Below are 8227 nucleotides of genomic sequence, written 5' to 3' on the forward strand. Positions count from 1 at the left end.
CAACCCTGATCTTATTCCTTAAGAGTACCGAAAAACTCCCAAACACAAACCTCCCATTACATTTCAAGGCCATGGAAAAAGAAGACATCAACACTGAAAGCAGCCCTTGATGGCAAATAACTGAAATCAGAACCAAACTTGAAGAACTGAAAACAACAAGGTTCCAACAAAATCAACAATACACAAACTTGGTTCTTTGAAACCAAACATCAATTTGATCAAACTTTATGCACACTATCCAAAGACAAGAAGACGAGACTCAATTTCCTGAAATTTGGAATGAAAAGGATCCATCACCTTAGAGCACAATGAAATAGAGAGGATAATCACAAACTATTTGGGAACCTTATACCAGCATTGCCGACCCAAATGCACATCAGAAATTTAAACAGATCCAAATCAAGCAATGAAATTGAAGATACGCTGAACCCTACCAACAAAGGAAAGCCCAGGACCTGATGGAAGCTGAGCCCAGTTCAACCAGTCCTTTGATAAAGAGTTAATGGGAAACCCCCTGAAACCATTCCATGAAAAAGAAAGGGAGGGAACCCGGACAGACTCATTCTCTGAAGGCCGCATCACCCGGATTCCAAAACCAGACAAAGACCCATCAGGAAACAAAACTTGAGGCCAATCATTCTCATGAAAATAAATGCAGAAGATCTTACTAAAACATCGGTAATTCACTTTCCAAAGCACAGGGAAAAGATAGGACACCACTAGGATCCCATGCGATTCGTCTGGAGATGCAATTTGGGCTCCAGAGAGGCAAAACAACACACATTAGGGCAACCACACATTAGAGCAACCACTGTGGGAAGCACTATGGAGATTCCTCCAAAAACAAGCAATGGAACCACCCCAGGTTCTTGATATCCAGGACACTTTTGTGTTCAGCTGACCAGCAGGCACACAAGTGTATCAATGTCTGTAGCCACATAACCCTTATCAGCAGCGACATATTGGATGGATGATACAATGAGGCGTATACACACGAACAAGTTTCAGTATATGTTGAAGAAAGAACTTATACCATTTTCCATGAGTGGAAGGAAGTGGAGAATCCCATGCTCAATTCAATAAGTCATAGGAGAATATGGAGCATTGAAAGGATTCCAATCAAGGCTGAAGGTAAAGCAACCTACTAGGAACAAGGTAGGCATGGATATCCTGAAGTGAAAGCAAAGGCTAGTAGAGCAGAAAAAGGTCTTTGGGAGGACACAAGAGTGAGGGTAGTGGAGGGAATCTTGATGAAAATTCTCTACAAGCATGAAATTATATCATGGTGAATTGCAATTCAATGTATATCTATAAAAAAAAAACACCAAATAAATGAAGGAATGGTAGTTAGACCAGTAGATTAGAGCCAATTGAGGGTGCAGGGAAATAAGAGAGAGGAACCAGGGTCTGAATGGTGTAAAAGAAACTACGTGTATGAATATGTCCATAGGAACCCAACTATCATGTACATCTTTAATGCAATGCAAAAGGAAAACAACGGATGGAATTGGGCAAACTGGATATCCATACCAAGCAGAGTGAAACTAGGTCTCTGTTTCTCCTTATGCACAGCACAACACAAGAGGGATAACAAAGCTAGATAGAACAAATGAGAAACATGGCAGCCATTGGAAGGAATACAGGGGAAACACCTCCGAATAGAGGCATCAAATAAGACTTTAGGAAGAGGAATATTGCACGTGAGAACGTGCTCACAAGAAGTGCTAAACATGAGCGCATCCAAAGTCAATCTGCAGAAGAGCAAAGAAAACCATTCACAGGGTGAGGAGAAACCATATAGCCTAGGAGATGAGTTTTTGCCAGTTTCTCTTGGACAGTGGATTCCCATACTAAATATATGAACAGCTAAAGGTACTGAGCTCTGGGAAGACAAACCACCCATTTACCCAATGGCACACGATCAGGAAGTACACAAAGGAACATGGATAATCGCTCAGCTCATCAAGGTCCTAACAATCCCAGTCTTCACACATGAGGGACATGCAAATCAAATTTCAACAGCCAGTCCATCTTACCCCATTCGGGAAGGTAATGCTGAGAACACAAATAATACACACTGATGATCATGTGGAAATAGGAATGCTTCAACATTGTTGGTGAGGATGCTTATTACTACATCCACTATGGGAATCAGAATGGAGCTGACTCCTGAAACTCAAAAGGGCCCAGCTGTACCAATGCCCGCTCTTGGCTGAAAGACTCTAGTCAGCACTCAAACAATGGTTTATTTGGGGGCATGAAAATCTCTCTTCCACCTTCCAGTAGCTATTTATTGGCTTTGCTTTCTAGTTCTTTATTCCACATTAGCAAGGCCTGACAGTTCTTGACTCCCACAAAGCACAATCCTGTCCTTGTGCCCCTCCTGGTGACACATTTTCTTTTGTCACCCTGAGTTAGGGGCCCTCTGTGTAGGACCCTTGTCACCATTATGAGGATGTAAGAGATGATATGCTACAAAAATAAATAAAAATATAAAAATAAACAGAAGAAGAAATCAAAGATGTGGCCAGGGGACGGGAAACAGGTATTAAAACACGCCTTACTTTGGGGTCACGTGATGAAGGGGTAGCATCGCGCAAGCCCTTCTTGGTGGTATGCAGTAAACGGGAGGTGGAAACCACATGTTCTGTTTCACTATCAGAATGATTGCTGTCCAGCAAGGCTCGGTGTTCTTGTTTCCCCAGGTGGATTTTACCTGTTATGGGAAGAAGTCAAAGTGAAACATACATGAAACTCTGTGTAACTGTAAGTCAATTAATAGCACATTTGGCAGTCTTCAAAGACATTACCATGATTCCTGGATTGCCGGAAAAATTCACCGAATTCCTCTTTTTCCTCTGGGGCATTCTGGGAAGGAAAAACACAGGATGCCAGGAATTAGCAAGCAATATAAAGACACTTTCTTCTCGGAAGCCCAGAGATAGTTTTCTGAAACACACCACATCTCATGCCACAAAGCAAGGATCAGTTCATAGGAAACAATTAGGGAGAATGCCTGGCGATCCGTCAGACTTTTATGCAATGAAATCAGAAATCAACAGTACAATAAAAACACAGGAGAACCTCAAGCCCCCTAGGACCGAGTGATCAACTACTGGAGAGCAGAGGACACGAGAGATGAAATAAACAATACTTCAAGGTTACTGAGAAGAGCCACACAACCTATCCACCACCCAGGGATACTCGGAAGGTGGTTCAGAGAAGAAGGTTCACAACCCTGATCTTATTCCTTAAGAGTACCGAAAAACTCCCAAACACAAACCTCCCATTACATTTCAAGGCCATGGAAAAAGAAGACATCAACACTGAAAGCAGCCCTTGATGGCAAATAACTGAAATCAGAACCAAACTTGAAGAACTGAAAACAACAAGGTTCCAACAAAATCAACAATACACAAACTTGGTTCTTTGAAACCAAACATCAATTTGATCAAACTTTATGCACACTATCCAAAGACAAGAAGACGAGACTCAATTTCCTGAAATTTGGAATGAAAAGGATCCATCACCTTAGAGCACAATGAAATAGAGAGGATAATCACAAACTATTTGGGAACCTTATACCAGCATTGCCGACCCAAATGCACATCAGAAATTTAAACAGATCCAAATCAAGCAATGAAATTGAAGATACGCTGAACCCTACCAACAAAGGAAAGCCCAGGACCTGATGGAAGCTGAGCCCAGTTCAACCAGTCCTTTGATAAAGAGTTAATGGGAAACCCCCTGAAACCATTCCATGAAAAAGAAAGGGAGGGAACCCGGACAGACTCATTCTCTGAAGGCCGCATCACCCGGATTCCAAAACCAGACAAAGACCCATCAGGAAACAAAACTTGAGGCCAATCATTCTCATGAAAATAAATGCAGAAGATCTTACTAAAACATCGGTAATTCACTTTCCAAAGCACAGGGAAAAGATAGGACACCACTAGGATCCCATGCGATTCATCTGGAGATGCAATTTGGGCTCCAGAGAGGCAAAACAACACACATTAGGGCAACCACACATTAGAGCAACCACTGTGGGAAGCACTATGGAGATTCCTCCAAAAACAAGCAATGGAACCACCCCAGGTTCTTGATATCCAGGACACTTTTGTGTTCAGCTGACCAGCAGGCACACAAGTGTATCAATGTCTGTAGCCACATAACCCTTATCAGCAGCGACATATTGGATGGATGATACAATGAGGCGTATACACACGAACAAGTTTCAGTATATGTTGAAGAAAGAACTTATACCATTTTCCATGAGTGGAAGGAAGTGGAGAATCCCATGCTCAATTCAATAAGTCATAGGAGAATATGGAGCATTGAAAGGATTCCAATCAAGGCTGAAGGTAAAGCAACCTACTAGGAACAAGGTAGGCATGGATATCCTGAAGTGAAAGCAAAGGCTAGTAGAGCAGAAAAAGGTCTTTGGGAGGACACAAGAGTGAGGGTAGTGGAGGGAATCTTGATGAAAATTCTCTACAAGCATGAAATTATATCATGGTCAATTGCAATTCAATGTATATCTATAAAAAAAAAACACCAAATAAATGAAGGAATGGTAGTTAGACCAGTAGATTAGAGCCAATTGAGGGTGCAGGGAAATAAGAGAGAGGAACCAGGGTCTGAATGGTGTAAAAGAAACTACGTGTATGAATATGTCCATAGGAACCCAACTATCATGTACATCTTTAATGCAATGGAAAAGGAAAACAACGGATGGAATTGGGCAAACTGGATATCCATACCAAGCAGAGTGAAACTAGGTCTCTGTTTCTCCTTATGCACAGCACAACACAAGAGGGATAACAAAGCTAGATAGAACAAATGAGAAACATGGCAGCCATTGGAAGGAATACAGGGGAAACACCTCCGAATAGAGGCATCAAATAAGACTTTAGGAAGAGGAATATTGCACGTGAGAACGTGCTCACAAGAAGTGCTAAACATGAGCGCATCCAAAGTCAATCTGCAGAAGAGCAAAGAAAACCATTCAAAGGGTGAGGAGAAACCATATAGCCTAGGAGATGAGTTTTTGCCAGTTTCTCTTGGACAGTGGATTCCCATACTAAATATATGAACAGCTAAAGGTACTGAGCTCTGGGAAGACAAACCACCCATTTACCCAATGGTACACGATCAGGAAGTACACAAAGGAACATGGATAATCGCTCAGCTCATCAAGGTCCTAACAATCCCAGTCTTCACACATGAGGGACATGCAAATCAAATTTCAACAGCCAGTCCATCTTACCCCATTCGGGAAGGTAATGCTGAGAACACAAATAATACACACTGATGATCATGTGGAAATAGGAATGCTTCAACATTGTTGGTGAGGATGCTTATTACTACATCCACTATGGGAATCAGAATGGAGCTGACTCCTGAAACTCAAAAGGGCCCAGCTGTACCAATGCCCGCTCTTGGCTGAAAGACTCTAGTCAGCACTCAAACAATGGTTTATTTGGGGGCATGAAAATCTCTCTTCCACCTTCCAGTAGCTATTTATTGGCTTTGCTTTCTAGTTCTTTATTCCACATTAGCAAGGCCTGACAGTTCTTGACTCCCACAAAGCACAATCCTGTCCTTGTGCCCCTCCTGGTGACACATTTTCTTTTGTCACCCTGAGTTAGGGGCCCTCTGTGTAGGATCCTTGTCACCATTATGAGGATGTAAGAGATGATATGCTACAAAAATAAATAAAAATATAAAAATAAACAGAAGAAGAAATCAAAGATGTGGCCAGGGGACGGGAAACAGGTATTAAAACACGCCTTACTTTGGGGTCACGTGATGAAGGGGTAGCATCGCGCAAGCCCTTCTTGGTGGTATGCAGTAAACGGGAGGTGGAAACCACATGTTCTGTTTCACTATCAGAATGATTGCTGTCCAGCAAGGCTCGGTGTTCTTGTTTCCCCAGGTGGATTTTACCTGTTATGGGAAGAAGTCAAAGTGAAACATACATGAAACTCTGTGTAACTGTAAGTCAATTAATAGCACATTTGGCAGTCTTCAAAGACATTACCATGATTCCTGGATTGCCGGAAAAATTCACCGAATTCCTCTTTTTCCTCTGGGGCATTCTGGGAAGGAAAAACACAGGATGCCAGGAATTAGCAAGCAATATAAAGACACTTTCTTCTCGGAAGCCCAGAGATAGTTTTCTGAAACACACCACATCTCATGCCACAAAGCAAGGATCAGTTCATAGGAAACAATTAGGGAGAATGCCTGGCGATCCGTCAGACTTTTATGCAATGAAATCAGAAATCAACAGTACAATAAAAACACAGGAGAACCTCAAGCCCCCTAGGACCGAGTGATCAACTACTGGAGAGCAGAGGACACGAGAGATGAAATAAACAATACTTCAAGGTTACTGAGAAGAGCCACACAACCTATCCACCACCCAGGGATACTCGGAAGGTGGTTCAGAGAAGAAGGTTCACAACCCTGATCTTATTCCTTAAGAGTACCGAAAAACTCCCAAACACAAACCTCCCATTACATTTCAAGGCCATGGAAAAAGAAGACATCAACACTGAAAGCAGCCCTTGATGGCAAATAACTGAAATCAGAACCAAACTTGAAGAACTGAAAACAACAAGGTTCCAACAAAATCAACAATACACAAACTTGGTTCTTTGAAACCAAACATCAATTTGATCAAACTTTATGCACACTATCCAAAGACAAGAAGACGAGACTCAATTTCCTGAAATTTGGAATGAAAAGGATCCATCACCTTAGAGCACAATGAAATAGAGAGGATAATCACAAACTATTTGGGAACCTTATACCAGCATTGCCGACCCAAATGCACATCAGAAATTTAAACAGATCCAAATCAAGCAATGAAATTGAAGATACGCTGAACCCTACCAACAAAGGAAAGCCCAGGACCTGATGGAAGCTGAGCCCAGTTCAACCAGTCCTTTGATAAAGAGTTAATGGGAAACCCCCTGAAACCATTCCATGAAAAAGAAAGGGAGGGAACCCGGACAGACTCATTCTCTGAAGGCCGCATCACCCGGATTCCAAAACCAGACAAAGACCCATCAGGAAACAAAACTTGAGGCCAATCATTCTCATGAAAATAAATGCAGAAGATCTTACTAAAACATCGGTAATTCACTTTCCAAAGCACAGGGAAAAGATAGGACACCACTAGGATCCCATGCGATTCATCTGGAGATGCAATTTGGGCTCCAGAGAGGCAAAACAACACACATTAGGGCAACCACACATTAGAGCAACCACTGTGGGAAGCACTATGGAGATTCCTCCAAAAACAAGCAATGGAACCACCCCAGGTTCTTGATATCCAGGACACTTTTGTGTTCAGCTGACCAGCAGGCACACAAGTGTATCAATGTCTGTAGCCACATAACCCTTATCAGCAGCGACATATTGGATGGATGATACAATGAGGCGTATACACACGAACAAGTTTCAGTATATGTTGAAGAAAGAACTTATACCATTTTCCATGAGTGGAAGGAAGTGGAGAATCCCATGCTCAATTCAATAAGTCATAGGAGAATATGGAGCATTGAAAGGATTCCAATCAAGGCTGAAGGTAAAGCAACCTACTAGGAACAAGGTAGGCATGGATATCCTGAAGTGAAAGCAAAGGCTAGTAGAGCAGAAAAAGGTCTTTGGGAGGACACAAGAGTGAGGGTAGTGGAGGGAATCTTGATGAAAATTCTCTACAAGCATGAAATTATATCATGGTCAATTGCAATTCAATGTATATCTATAAAAAAAAAACACCAAATAAATGAAGGAATGGTAGTTAGACCAGTAGATTAGAGCCAATTGAGGGTGCAGGGAAATAAGAGAGAGGAACCAGGGTCTGAATGGTGTAAAAGAAACTACGTGTATGAATATGTCCATAGGAACCCAACTATCATGTACATCTTTAATGCAATGGAAAAGGAAAACAACGGATGGAATTGGGCAAACTGGATATCCATACCAAGCAGAGTGAAACTAGGTCTCTGTTTCTCCTTATGCACAGCACAACACAAGAGGGATAACAAAGCTAGATAGAACAAATGAGAAACATGGCAGCCATTGGAAGGAATACAGGGGAAACACCTCCGAATAGAGGCATCAAATAAGACTTTAGGAAGAGGAATATTGCACGTGAGAACGTGCTCACAAGAAGTGCTAAACATGAGCGCATCCAAAGTCAATCTGCAGAAGA

Source organism: Ictidomys tridecemlineatus, chromosome 1, assembly GCF_052094955.1.
Source record: "Ictidomys tridecemlineatus isolate mIctTri1 chromosome 1, mIctTri1.hap1, whole genome shotgun sequence".
Taxonomy (NCBI): Eukaryota; Metazoa; Chordata; class Mammalia; order Rodentia; family Sciuridae; genus Ictidomys; species Ictidomys tridecemlineatus.